Genomic DNA, 14736 nt, shown 5'->3' on the forward strand with positions numbered 1-14736 from the left:
CAATACCTTGCTTGACAGCAAAGGACAACCTGAAAGAAGGAACTCAACTGCAGTATATAAATAATGCAGCACACCAGGATGGTAACAGTTAGGCCATCAATCCTTGTCAAGAACAGAAATTCAGAGTTTATGAAAACAATTTTTGTGATATGAAGGCTAAAGAAGATGCACCATGCAAACTGAGCAGTACCATCCACAACCATATGTGTGTTCCTTTGCAAAGGACTCTTAGTTGTTTTGTTGCAAAATTACATAAACCAGTCAGCTACCATAACTACTTGCAAATCAATTTGCTATTGCAGCTCACTAATGATTGTGAAGGAATAAAAGAAAAAAAAAAAATCATTTACTCTGATTAAAAACTACTTACTCTGTAACGGCATTGTTCCTGGGATAGGAATAAAAAAAAGCTCCTGTCAAAAGCTCAAGAACAGTGTCCAGAATCAGGCATGGGAGAAGCATTTGAGCCCCTATTCACAAAATCATTATCCTGAAATGAATATAATTTCCCTCAACTACCTTTTAACACCTAGAATGATAACTGTTATGATTTCTGGCAGAACTATTACTGTAAGAAACATCTGCTTTAGACAATGGAATAAATACATCTTAATCCCATGGATTCATAAAATTTCAAAACTGGAAGGAAAGAAATGATAGAAGAAAGATAATTTGTGTTTGGGTACATTTTCTTCTATAATTTAACAAGAGAGTATATTATTTGAAAGTGTGAATACATAAAGCATCCTTATGTATTGTTTGACATCCTGTACATTAAATATATGCTCAAATGTATTTAGTAAGCATTGTATATTGAAGTAGTGAAATTTACAGAAGCTGATACTAAGGTAAACACACTGATACTGTCGCCGTCCAAGGAGCTGCAGACCCAAACTAAAGGCATGACAAAATTGGTAGGTAAACAGTTGAAAAGGTTATAACACCAGTTCAGGGTGCTAGTCACAGATGTTGTTGGGTAGGTACACCACCCTTTAGTGGTATGCTATGTAATGGGTGTTAGACAGCTGAATATTGGTGTCACTATTGATGGAGAGAAATGGACAATTGTTCCTGCCTAAAACAACGGCTACATTTTTATTCAATTCCCTATATTGCTACATGAAATATAGCTTATTTTAAAAGCTGTCTCTAAAGAAATAAAATGAATAGCTATTCCCTTTCATGAGAATAAAACTTGTTACAAGGAAGAAATCTCCAGGTGACTCCAAACAATAAACAGCCCAGAAAATAACCAGTCAATAGAAATTTGGTCTAAGTATAGTAAAAATGAGCCCCAGTCATGAATCCCAGAAGAGCAACTAAACTTCAGAAGAAGACTGAGAAAGTACTTGCTACCACTAGCATTTTCACATTAAAATCAATTTTCAGAAAAAGAGCTTTAATAGTATTCTGATTTACAGAATCATCTGTACAGTGTCCAAGTTCAAATCTATTCCTCCACAGCTGAACCACTACCGAGAAGCAGAACTATAAATCATATTAAAGACACATCTGTGAAGAGATGCAAAATGTGAACAAGAGAACAGATGAGCTCTGCAGTTCTTTTAACAAATTTCTAAGGTGTTATTCAGATTTAATGGTGAGGCAGCTAATTTGTTTTTCCTAAGGTAAAAAGATGGCTCAATAATTAACTTGTATCTCTTTTTATTTGAAAGCAAAGTTAAAGTTTCTAGATATCAGTGGCTCATCTGCCTCTATTCTGCCTGTTTTCTATTCTGATTTGCTTACTATGCAGGTAGAAGGTTCATCTAGATTTCTGGCTAAAACATTTATTGCACAATGTTTAAATCATTTCAGAAAATGAATAAATTGATATCATTAACTCTAAACATCCATGTCTGAACTCGATGTGAAAACTTCTAGGAGATCATAAATCTCAGAACAAAAAACTCATGATTTTATCACAGCTCTCAAGGAAGCTGAGGTGGTTGGCTTTTTTTTTCTGAAAGCCTCTAGGATGAAGACACTGTATGCACTTAAATAAAACAGTATCAGCAGCTTGTAGCTGTGGACTAGAACTGCAAAATACTACTGTGAACTAGACATAAACATTTCTATAAATGTAACTTTTTTCCAGTCTTGCAGTCAGTGGGGGGATGCACCAGCTGATTTCTGAAAACCTGAGATGGCACTATGAAAAGAAAACCAGATTTTTCTAATCAGAGAATTCTTATTAGAATACCTCCCTAGGACTATGCTGAAGTATTAATCCAGGGTGAAGATGAAGTGCTGACTTAAGCTTTGCATTTAGTCTAGTAGTACAATACTGTAAAAGTGTGTCCCTGCTTTCAGGGTTAGAATAGAGCCCTGAAGTAATGCCTGCAGAGATTAATTTCTATCATAATAAATCCCCTTCTGCCTTAAAAAAAAGTATAATCTCTTCCCTTTCTAAAGGTCTACAGCATGAGATACTTTACTCATTTGAATGTGAAAGAGCAGTAGGTCACTGTACTTCAGCCTGCTGTGCTACAGGCTTTTCAAGCAGCTGATGGTTGACAATATGAAATACAAGTAGAAGTAGAAAACAGCTTAAAAAGTAAACTCTTCTCTCTTTTGTAGTTACAGAGTTCATTTCTATGCCAAGTATGTCTTCAGGGAAAAAGATGAACTATTCCTGTCAATTCAAATCTTTATTTGTAAGAAAGGGATCAAAAGTGATTAAAAGAGGAGCAGTTACATAATGCATTTCTGAATATTTTTTGCAACTTGTGGAAAAGATTTAATCCATGCACTGGTATGAGAATTTGGGGAGAGCAGCCATGCATTTGGATATTGTTTCATCACACAAAAAGAGATATATTTCCCCATGCTGGTAAACTGATACAACCAGTGAGCATCCAGCCTCCACTAACAGTCACAATTCTTTCTTAACACAAGCAAGGAAGCAGTTGATGAATGTCTTTAATGCAAGTGCCTGGACCCCTACTAATACAACCTTCCACAATGAAGGTGGCAAACACTACCCAGGCTCTCCTCAAACATATGCACTGACTTTATGTGGCATGCTTTTCGTAGCCTGCAGGGGCAGTCTCTGTGAGCAGAGCCCAGCAGCTGACAGAGATGAGCGAGGTCCACCTGCTCCAAAGGGACCCATTGTTATCCAGAGCAAGGCCATGAGTGATACTGGTTGGGCATCTGGGAGAGCAGATTGAAGAAAGAAGGAAAAGAAAATCCTGCTCTGCCACAGCAGCTAGGAGAGAGAGTTAAGAAATGAATGAGAAGCCTACCTGTGGCCCCCCAGGTGAGTGCAGCAGGAGGGCAGGAGGTGCTGCAGGCAGGCAGCAGCAGTTCCCCTGTGGCCTGTGCAGAGGCCCCTGGCAGAGCAGGCTGTCCCCCTGCAGCCCATGGGTCCCACATGGAGCAGATCTCCATGCTGCAGCCCCCCCCATGGGTGGAGGAGCCCCCGGTGGAGCAGGTGGATGTGGCCTGGAGGAGGCTGCGGCCCATGGAGAGCCCCCACAGGAGCAGGCCCCGGGCCGGAGCTGCAGCCCGTGGAGAGGAGCCCCCGCAGGAGCAGGGGGTCTGGGGGGAGCTGCTACCCATCCATGGGGGACCTGAGCTGGAGCAGTTTGCTCCTGGGGGATGGATGGACCCTGTGGGATGGAGCCGTGTGGGTGCAGTTCCTGAAGAGATGCTGCCTGTGGGCAGCCCCCGCAGGCTCAGTTCAGGACGGACGGCATCCCGTGGGAGGGACCCCATGGGGAGCAGGGTCAGAGAGGAACCCTGAAGGAGGAAAGGAGATGAAGCGTCAGGGACTGACCGCAGCCCCTAGTCCCTGTTCCCCTGCGCCACTCAGGAGGAGGTAGAAGAGGCTGGGTGGGATGAAGGTGATTTTACTTGACTTTTAGTTCTCACTGCTCTAGTCTGTTAGTAATGGCTAATAAATTACATTAATCTCCCTAGTCTATGTCTATTTTGCTGGTGATGGTAATTGTTGAGTGATCACAGCATAGTGATCTGATTTCAGTTGTCATTCATTTTGGACATTTGCTAGACTTACCTGTTACTCACCAACATGTGAATCAACTGATATTTCAGCACCTGCTCAGACTTACAGGATGAGAGAGGTTTATGAAAAGGGAAGAATAAGAACTTAAATTGAGATGTTCTGTACAAGGCATTTAGTTTAAAGTGTTTGCCTCCCCATTAAGTTGTGTTTTGCTCAATTAAGACTTTGGGAGAGATAGCAAATCATGATGTGAACACATCATCATTACCAGTTACTTGTCCTTTGTTTTCAAAGCTGATCAAGGGAATCTGAATAGTATGCTCACATGTAATATCTTGTTTAGTATAATATTAATATTTCTTGCTAGACATTACTGTGTTTTGCAGATCTCCTGATACAACTTCAGGTGGTTTCTGTCAGCAGTCATCTGAGCTCCTATTGGTTTGTCCATTAACTGCTGATAGGCTCCAATTATATACTGACGACCATGACACAGTCAATACAGGGAGCTAGATTTCCTGTTTGACTTTACCTAAGTTCTGGTTTTGATCATTAGCTCCTCCTAAATTTTTCTTCAGAAGATTCTTTGTTTCTGAACAGTTGTCTATAGTTTCTGAACAAGCAGTCCTAATGCCTGATCAGAAAACAGCTCAGACACAGCTGCTCCCTTCCCCATCCCCTGGCTTCCATGGAGTCCAACCAATACCAGAGTCCAAAGGGTGCCCTTTAAGGTAAGCATTCTTAGGTGTTTATGACTTTCTTTAAATAGAAGGTCATTCTGTCACTTCCTTATGGTCTGGGAGCATTTAGGTACGTTATTATTGACTTGCAAGGTGCCTTTTCTTTCCAATTTCTGCCTTTGCTTCATTGGTGAGAAAAGAGGGACTTCTGCCAAAAAAAGAAGACTTATTCTGGAAATATCGCATTTGTGCTGTTAAAATATTCCTGATTTTCTTCTTTTTTTCTACTTTTTCTTTTCTTTTTTTGTATCTCCATTTTACCTTTCCATTTTTCTTTCTTTCTCTCTCTCTCTCTCTCTTTTTTTTTTTTTTTTTCCTTGTGCTCCATAGCTTTTGAGGTTTATCTTTTGGCACCACCAGAGTGTGTGTGTGTGTGTATACACATATATATTTAGCTCCATACTTACACATACACTATATATAGAAATAAAAGTGGTGTGCTTTTCCTTTGTTTGCTCTATATAGGAAAAAAATCAGGCACTGGTTGCTAGGCAATTATTAGTTTCATCTGCACTGGCAAATTTATCTTTTCTCATACAAAGTAAATCCAAATTTGGAAGCTGAGCAATTAAAAAGTCATCATTAACAGTTTTAAAAACTCTTATTACACTCATAATATCCTCCTATCTTCACCAAAATGAAATAACTTGAACCAATGAGTTCTAAACATATTCTCATTAGTCTTTGAAAAGTATTCACTGATCTCTAGTTAACTCCATTTTTTGATACCCAATATTAAATACTTTATTTAGTCACATTTTAAAGAGTCAATAATATTTACGAAATAGGTGGCATTCAATATCCCGAATTAGGGATAACAAACTCACAAATTTTTTTTATTCAGTTTTCAGAATTTTGAAAAAATCATTTTGGTTTGAAATGCATTCCACAAAAGTCCTTAAATATATGTCTACATTTATTCAAAATACATTCATTTATACAAAAATACACACACATTCATCTTCATCAACAGTTTCAAAACATGCAAGAAAAATGTAGGAGTATTCTATTTTTAAGCAATACTCTAAACTGCAAAACAGATATGAAAACACATCATGAGGCAGTTAGCATTGGCTACATCTAAGTTAGAAAACCGCCAGGGAAAACATGAGTGGACTAGTGTTTCAAAGCATTCAGTGCAGAGGCTTCTGTATCTACATTACATGAAGCCTGAGGATTTTTTTTTTTTAGATTTAGTCACTTCCCCTCTAGTTAGAAGGTGCCCAAGTGACTAGTCAGTGGTTCAGATCCTTGAGTAGCCATAGGGGTTAAGGTGCATCAATCTCCCACCTGAGCACAGCTTGTAGCCTGATGTCCTCAGAAATCTAGCTCACACACATCAAAACCACTTTGCAGACTGACGCAAAGCAAGCATCGAATGTGGACGCAATCACAGGTTTTACTTCCAAAGCTCACTGTCATGCTAGAAAACTATTTTAACAGACATTGAACAGGCACTGAACACTCTTTCCTACACAAACTTTTTCTACAATGAGGTCTTCTCTTCTATAACAGCAAAGAGAAGAAAGCAAAATATCTGCAAAGTTTTGACTGTTATAACTGTCTGATCTTACTGCATTCATTCAATGCATTTTTTGTCCACGTGGATGTTTAAATCTATCCCCAACGAAAGTTCTGTCACCATGAAAAAAAATAAATGTCACCTATAGAGATACAACAGTATTGCTGGTTTTAATCATTTTCTTTCTGACTTTACAGAAAGGTGATGTTACTGACCGCATTCAGAATAATAATTAGGTAATGAAGATATGTGCCCCTCCTGTGAAAGATATGAAATAATAAGCACATTAGGGCTGTCAGCTACAATAAAAAAGCAATTCAGTTTATTTCAGATGGTGTAGCTAGCAGTAACATTAGAGCTCTGGGAATGAACGATGCATATCCCTTTGGTAATTTTTGGAAAGAGTCTGCGGAAAAGATGTACAGATGTATTTTTTTATCTTCTTTGGGTAGACATGTTCAGAAATAGAATAAAATCTAAAACTTCTGCACATGTAAAGATTCAGGTGTAGATTGTACTGCATACCTTTACTGTAAAAGGTTTCTTCTGGCCCTAGATTTTCCCAAAATAAAACACAAAATTCTATAAAACAACATACCTACTAGGCACATTTCAACTAAATGCATCAGGTAAGACCTGTGTTTTAACCTCATTTCACGCAGCTGAATGTGATGCAAAGACACTTAAAACAGGACTCGACAAGGGCTCGTACATTGGACTATGTAAAATTGTTTGGTTGCAAATACTTCACATACACCTGTGTTGTCCTGAATTGTGCAGCACAGAACTGACAATTAGCAGCCATTTGGCCTTGCTGCTTACACAATGTAGATGGTTCAGTGGGCATCCAAGCACTCACTGGTAAACCAAACCACATGGAGAAGGTTGCAGCTTGAATGAGCTTACTGCTTTTTGTTTGCTAGGGAGTAAAGTTTGAAAATGAAGAACTCGGAAGAAATCAAAGAAAAACAGAGAAGAAATAAATAAAAGTTAAGCCTGGCAGAGAATAGTATAAATGAAAGATATTCGCAAATGGAAGGGCTGAGAATATATTTTTAGTACAGTGAGCTATCAAAGAAAACTTAATAGTAATCTTAATAATGATAGAAATGGATCCTTGACAAAATGCTGTTCTATTTCAGCAAAATTCTGGACACAGATTCCTGTAACTTGTTGCTTGTCAGGACAACCAGAATACCAGATCTGGGGAACTGAAGTACACTGTAATTGCTTGCAGCCTCAAGGCCAAGTCATTGACCTGCCCTTCAACATCTCAGGTACATCCAAGTCTTAATAGAATGTCTTAAGCGAGCTCAAAAATTAAGCTGGTCTCCCACTCTAGCTTCATCTAGTAGCAAAAAAGAAAGTGATGCTCTGAGTAACTGGCCTCCTACTTTGGTTTACCTGCAGCTTTGTTTTACTAACTGCATCCAGGTAATGTAAATATGGTTAATTATGTTTAGGATGTTCCCAAAGAATTGTTTAAGGCATGTTTGAATTATTGTTCTTCAGCATTTAACAGAGGTCTAAGTCTGCATGTATAACATGTATTTTTAAAAACATTGGACTAGGTAGACAGTTAATACAAAAGGAAAATAGAAATAAAAAAGGTAAAAACAATTAATATTATGAATATATGTATATAGTGAATAAACATATTCCCTAATAAACATATATATATATATATATATATATATATATATAATGCATACAGTAGTTAAAGTATGCAAAATAAAATTATATGCCACTACTATAATTAGGAAAAATAGAAAAGTGCCAAACTGAAAACAGTAAATGAAGTCATTTCTGAGAATAATTCATTCAAGTACATTTTCTTGCACTGCTAAGTGGAAACTTGGAATTTCATGGAAAACTCATTTTGCTCTGCATAACCTCAAATCTCTTCAAGTCGTAAAGATATGAGAATAAATACTTTCCTTGTCATTAAGTCTAAAATAAGAGTAGATTAAATTTCACAGAATCACGGAATTGAAGGGGTTGGAAGGGACCTCGAAAGATCATCGGGTCCAACCCCTCGGCCAAAGTAAAAAACAATACTGCATTTTAAAACAAAGCATTGGGATACTGTGGAAACCCACTCAAGCCAGTGGATTATTCTGGCAAAGGAAATATTTATACTAAAAACACCTCCCCCAAAACAACAACAACAACAACAGATTGAGAGAACAAGTATAAATTCTAAAGATATTGATGATATTTCTGGATTTTTGAACGTTTCTAAATGGCTTTGAAACCTTTAAAATACATGAAGAATACTATCTGAAAAGAATTCTGGGGTGAAGGTCGTAGTGGTATTGGTGGTGAACATTTTCAGATCTATAATTTACATCTGTACTAGAGGTATTTAGTATTTGTTCAGTTCTCACTAACTAGTTATGACAAATATTGCAGTTGTGAATTTGTGTAATGGATTTTACTGATTTTCTTTTTTCCCTAGAAAAAAAGATTTATCTGGAAATTAAAGATGATTTACAAGGAAACTTCAGTACACTTTGTTGTGACACATTTGAAATATTGCCCAATGCTGACAACACACAAAGCTGTTTAGTTTCATCCAATCAACAGCTGTTGACACAGAAATGCTGTGCAGAATACCCACTTTCTAACAAGAACAGATGCTCTTTCTCACGTCATTGCTGTCATACAGAAGCTACCTGAAAATACCTTCTTTCAACTTGTAAATTCTTGTGCCTGGACACCTACAGAAAGAGAGCAGTGATAATACAGCAACAGTATTAATACTTTGCAGCGCTTATTTTGCTCACCTGCATTGACTCACTGTTCAGAGCAGGACAAGTTCATCACTGCTCTCCTACTTCCTCCTGTCCTTGTACAACAACAAAAGTTCAAACTACAAACATTTTCATACAATTAACATCACTTGGTCATCTTCCTTTCTTTCCCTAAAGATACAATTCAGTAAAATTCACTTCCTCCTGTCTCTAGTTCCATGCCCTGGCTTACAAATGTTATTCTTTAACATTTGCTGTTAGTATCCAGTAATTTATTCCAACAAGAAAAGAACACAGTAGTTATAGCACAAACAGGTGATTAGAGAAGCCTCATTATTCACTGACAGGAAATATAAAAGAGTTATTGTGGGTACACAAAAATAGGTTGCTACTGGCTGATCCTGACAAACAAAGGGATTTCAGTAAAAAAGAGTGATAATACAATATAGGAGTGCAGTCTGGGATTCAATGTATTTCTTCTCAAATGAAGCTATTAACAACCACTCAGAGGCTCATTAAGGAATTCCTTTATTTTTCCTTGTATTTGTGGTTCTCATTAAAGGAATCAGCCATTATTTTTTTTTGTGTGTGGTAGTTGCATGTTTAGTCCTGGGACTTTCAATTTTTTTCCCGTTCCTCTGAGGACAGGCTTAGATTTTAATTTTGTTCTAACAACAACAACAACAAAAATAATCTGTTGATCCCTCCCCATACTAAAGTTATTTTTTATAGTAAATGCATGTTCTATACATGTATAGCATGCATAGTAAATGTATAGCATACACAGAAATGTAGAATGGTTTGGGTTGGAAGGGTCATCTGGTAAAGATCATCTCATTCCAACCCCCTGCCATGGGCAGGGACACCTCCCACCAGACCAGGCTGCCCAAAGCCCCATCCAGCCTGGCCTTGAACCTCTCCAGGGATGGGGCAGCTACAGCTTCTCTGGGCAACCTGTGCCAGAGCCTCACCACCCTGTGAGGGAAGAATTTCTTCCTTATATCTAATCTAATCTCTGCTAGTTTAAAAATGTATTTATTTTAAAGCTGTACTGCTGTGCCCATTTCTGTATTGCCCAGGGAATCAGCTCATGGGTCAGCAACACCATGGGTTAGCTGCTGCCACTGCTTTGCCTTGATCTTGACCTCAGACTAACACTCTGAAAACATTTCCCACCACGCAGTCACAGACCACCACCTACCATCATATCTCAGTTGGCTACCACTAAGGGCAAGGACATGATCACCTTCCTAGATCAGATTTCCTCCCCATTGGAGCTGCAGCCAGAGCTGCTCTGGACAAGCCAGGAGGCAGGTAGGGATCCCTGTGATTACACTGCCTCGTTACTGGCAAGAAGCAGCAGCACACAGCACACAGCTGTGCTGGAGCATGCGGATTGATAAAAGCATTATTTGCATAACACTTGGTGTTCCTGCAGGTTTACAGCCTAATAAATCTCCCAGGGAAGTTAAAAGCAGAACTCTTACTGACTTCCACAAAGCTGGAAGGACACTGGTGCTCAAGATCTTTAAGTCAGGAGCAGTTACATAACATATTCTAACAAGATCAGCAGAATTGGTTTAAATCCAAATGCGACTTGCATTTCTCTTGTGCGAGTCCAAAGTAACTCCATTAGTTTAATGGCATTATTCCTGTTCCATATTGTCAATAAAAGCAGTACTTGAATCAGTTTCTCCATTACTTATTTATACCGTATCACCATTTATACCATTTATCACCATCATTTATACTGTATCACCAAAAACAATTTTTGAAACAACTTCTTTGGGTTTTATTTCCTCACAGTCTTGCTTCTATCCTTTCCTCTAATTTCCTGTCTCATTTATTTTTTAATCCAGTAATGTTTCAACTATGTTTTCCATTTCTCATAAATTGCTGATCAGTTCTGCCTTTTTTTAGCCCAATTTATTTTTATTTGAACTTCATTCATTTGGTAGTTAGTGTTTGCTTTTCAATTTGTGTACAACCTTTTAGAATTGTTCCGCTCGTTACTCACCTGCAAGAATTTTCTGGCTAAGGAGGTTTTAAACTATTTTCAAGTGTCTACAAACTTTCAAGCCCTTTAGTGTGTTCTAGTGACATTATCAGTACTGTCTCAATATTAATTTTGATTGCTGAATTTCTAAGCCACAAATTGCTGAAAATAGCTTCTGCTAGGCCTGCTTAAATCAAACTTGTAAATCATACATGTAAGGTAATTTGGAGAAATAAATTAAAAATACTATCCCTTATTCACGTTTGTGTTATACAAAAAAAAAAAAAAAAAAAAAAAAGTCAGACATTTATTACATTTATGCACAAAATTATTTGCTGAAGCCTCCTGCTATGTTATTCAGAAATAAAGTGATTCAGGTTATGACAGCTGCATTCAAGATATCAGGATACCGCGCATAGTTCAAGACAAATCACTTCAAACTAAGCTCCTGCTGGATTTCAGCATTTTGCAACCTGCTTCTTCTTTACACATCTAGCCTGGTAGGAGACTGAAAGGAAGACAATACAAGATGAATCTTTTCCTTGCAGCAGGTGCCAAGCAAGCTGGGATATAAACTTTTGTGGGGGCTGCCTAACAACATTGTCCAAAAAGCTTAGCTATTAAAAGCAATACAAGGCATCACAATAGAAAGTATCTTGAATAACTACAGATCAAAGACAGATCTACTACTGTACTGTACTGAATTCTTTTATTTTCTGGGAGCATGATATTGTAGTGGGTTTACATGGCCAGGTTTTGGTAGCGAGGGGCAGTAGGGTTGTCTTCTGTGAGAAGAATCCAGAAGCTGACCCATGTTAGATAAGGGCTGGCCAGAGCCAAGCCACTAAGTGATGTTGTTTGCGCCTCTGTGAAAACAGATTTAAGAAAGGGAAAAAAAAAAAAAAAAGTGCTTTCGGTTTATTTCCTTTGTTTCTCACTTCTCTAGCTTATTAGTGATAGGCAATAATTTTTACTAATTCCTTATGATGAGTCTGTTTCGCCCTTAACAATAATTGTTGAGGGATCTCTGTCCTTATCTCTTCTCTTGAGGCCTCTCCACCCTTTCCCTTTTATGTGAGGGAGTGAGTGAGAGGCTGTGGTGGAGACTTTTACCTCACCTGGGTAAAACCACCACGGCTATAAATTAATAAAAGTAAGGATGAACCAAATTTGGTAGGATTATTTGTCAGAAGTTCAATGAAGACATCACATCTTCCAACCTCAGATAAAACATCATGTAAAGTAGATTAAAAACCATGACCACAAAGTAGTTAAAAGATAGCCAAAACATAGAAAGTACATTATTTGAGTGCTGGAAAGCTCTGTCATAAAAATCACTGATCAAAAAGTTGCAAGTGTTATATATGGAGTGGTAATTCGTGTCGAGAAAATGGTTTATATTAATATAGAAGGGGGAGTGTTGAGGGATTTCTTGAAACAGCAAAAATCCCATGGCTTGCTGTAGCTGAGCAAACCAAGCTACCAGGGCAACTATGAGAAGTTCCCATGACAGTGTTCCCACATCGCCCAATTGAGGAATTCAGAAAAATATTGTTACCAGTAGCTGGCTTCAAGGACAAGGTCTATGTGACTGCTAATCACAAGGGGGTTGTTTTCTTGCAGGTGGGGTTGTTTTCTTGCAGTTGTTTGTCTGAGTGCTTTTGACCAATAATCTTGTGTGAAACACTGTCCACCCCTGTTAAGTTCTCTATAAAAGTTAGGCTATTCGGGCAATAAAATGGAGCATGATCTGACTCTACTGTGTGTCTGTCGTGCTTTCGATCGTGCTTCCTGCAACAGGGGAGATGTGGGAGTGTAGCCATGGGGGTCAGCAAGCCCCATCGCTGATGATAACATCAGACTCTTAACGATAAGGCCATCAGGAATGTGAAAGAGTTTAGAGGGAACAAAGAAGGGTGGTTCAGGAGACTCCATGCAGTCTCGGATTGCTTGTTCTCCAGCCATTAAGGCATGGAAGTTTCTGGGTGTTTGCTGTTATATGTAAAGTTATTTGACCAATGAAAAGTTGTTTTGAAAAGAACTGCTCTGGGAAGAAGGGTATAAGAGGGGAGCCTGTCCTCAAGATAGAAAAAAGGCAACAGGATGAAGTTATGTCATCAATAAAGAAGTAGAAAGAAGGAATGAAAAGGAACAGGCTAGCAGAACGGAGACCAGGACGGGAACAGGCACATTGATTGCCTCATGAAGATGGGTTCGGCCAGACTCAGCAAACTGCTCAGAGAAGCTCGTACAGAAAGTCGCTGGAAATAGGCACACCGGAGCTGGGAAGAAGCTCAAGCTGAGAGAAGCGGAACCGCACACACAACTGCCCCTCACTGCTCAGCAGTTGCGCATTATATGGGAATCATACGTCCTTAGGAACAAAGACTGTCCTGGTAACCTTACAGCTTATTCCCTTTATTAACAATCAGACAGTTTATGATCCTGAAACATGGGAGCAAACTGAGGTCAAGGTGTGGGACTCTGCAACTAAAAATGACAAGGTTGCAGCGGGATTGCTCGGCACTTGGCGAGCAGTCTCTGAGGCCTTAAAGAGCCCTGTGGGACCACAGTCAGAAACGTGTGGTTTGCCAGACAGTGAGGGAGCTGCGGGCTCCTTTACTGATCCGACTGCTACGCCATCAGCCCCCCCACCACTACTGCCATCTCAGGCCTTTGCTGTTCCGCCCCCTGCTGACCTGGACATGCTTTTTGACCCAGGCCCTATTGGCCTTGAGAACGAGATGGATATGCTTTTCTTCGGTCTGAGAAGAACGGGATACATAAGGCCTGAAGGCCAAGTTGCTTGACAACTTAAAGCAAGGCATATTGTTCAAAAGGAATGGAAAATGGAGACTGTTAAGTCATGGAACTTAAAGGATTGTTTGTTACCTTTTGTGATTGTACATATGCATAGGTGTACTTGGGTTTTGTATGTGTTATAAATGAAGTCTCAACTCAATCTGAATCTAGTAATATTTATACTTATAAAAGGCATAAAAGGCAAGTAAACAGCGCTGGGTGTGTGGGGTGTCTACGCTCCACCAACACACACACACGAACATCAAACATTCTAAATATACTGGGCCTGGGTCAAATCAAATTCAGATTGAGTTGAGACTTCATTTATAACATAAGCATTTTCTACAAATGTAACCTATATAGTTGCATTAAAATTTTGACTGTATAAACTTATAGTTCCTGGGGTACTGTGACCTCTTTTAAACAAGAAAGTTATCTGTACCACCATCATCATCTACTTCATCATAAATCCATAATACCTGATGTTGTAACAAAATGAGTACAAAATGTTGCCTGCTAGATTAGGTTCAAGGTTTATTGATTAGCTTTTTGTAAGAAATCTTCCCATTGCTGCAATAGCAATTTCACAAAACTGAGCAAAACACAAGTTATTAAAAATGGTGTACAGAACCAAAAAACACATCTTTGTCTATGGTCATCTTAAAGAAACAAACAAAAAAAACCAACACTGACGAACAAACAAAAAAGATCTACAACATATTGGGCCTGTAAATCTCTTCTTGTAAGTGACTCATTCAACCTGCCCACTACTAAGTCTTTAAATCCCACCCTCCAGACTGTACCAGACACTGCCCAGGAGACTGCCACCTGACATAGCTCAACACCAAGGACAGGGTTAAGAACTATCAATATAGACCGTTGTGGGATTGTGTCTGGCTCTGTGCATTAGACCTGTACTGCGACCAACACAGAAGCTGTAAATACCAAAAAAA

General features: G+C 38.8%; 1 protein-coding gene and 1 long non-coding RNA gene across 3 annotated transcripts in view; one reads left to right on the forward strand and one right to left on the reverse strand.

Moving 5' to 3' along the window:
* Positions 1-14736, reverse strand: part of EDIL3 (EGF like repeats and discoidin domains 3) — a 266089-nt gene that overhangs the window by 196732 nt on the left and 54621 nt on the right. The window lies entirely within an intron of this gene.
* Positions 4492-9476, forward strand: LOC119714464 (uncharacterized). The gene is made up of 3 exons (XR_005261696.2): positions 4492-4701; positions 7375-7509; positions 8691-9476. It is a non-coding gene; the product is annotated as an uncharacterized lncRNA (long non-coding RNA).

Source organism: Anas platyrhynchos, chromosome Z (genome assembly GCF_047663525.1).
Source record: "Anas platyrhynchos isolate ZD024472 breed Pekin duck chromosome Z, IASCAAS_PekinDuck_T2T, whole genome shotgun sequence".
In the NCBI taxonomy this organism is placed as follows: domain Eukaryota; kingdom Metazoa; phylum Chordata; class Aves; order Anseriformes; family Anatidae; genus Anas; species Anas platyrhynchos.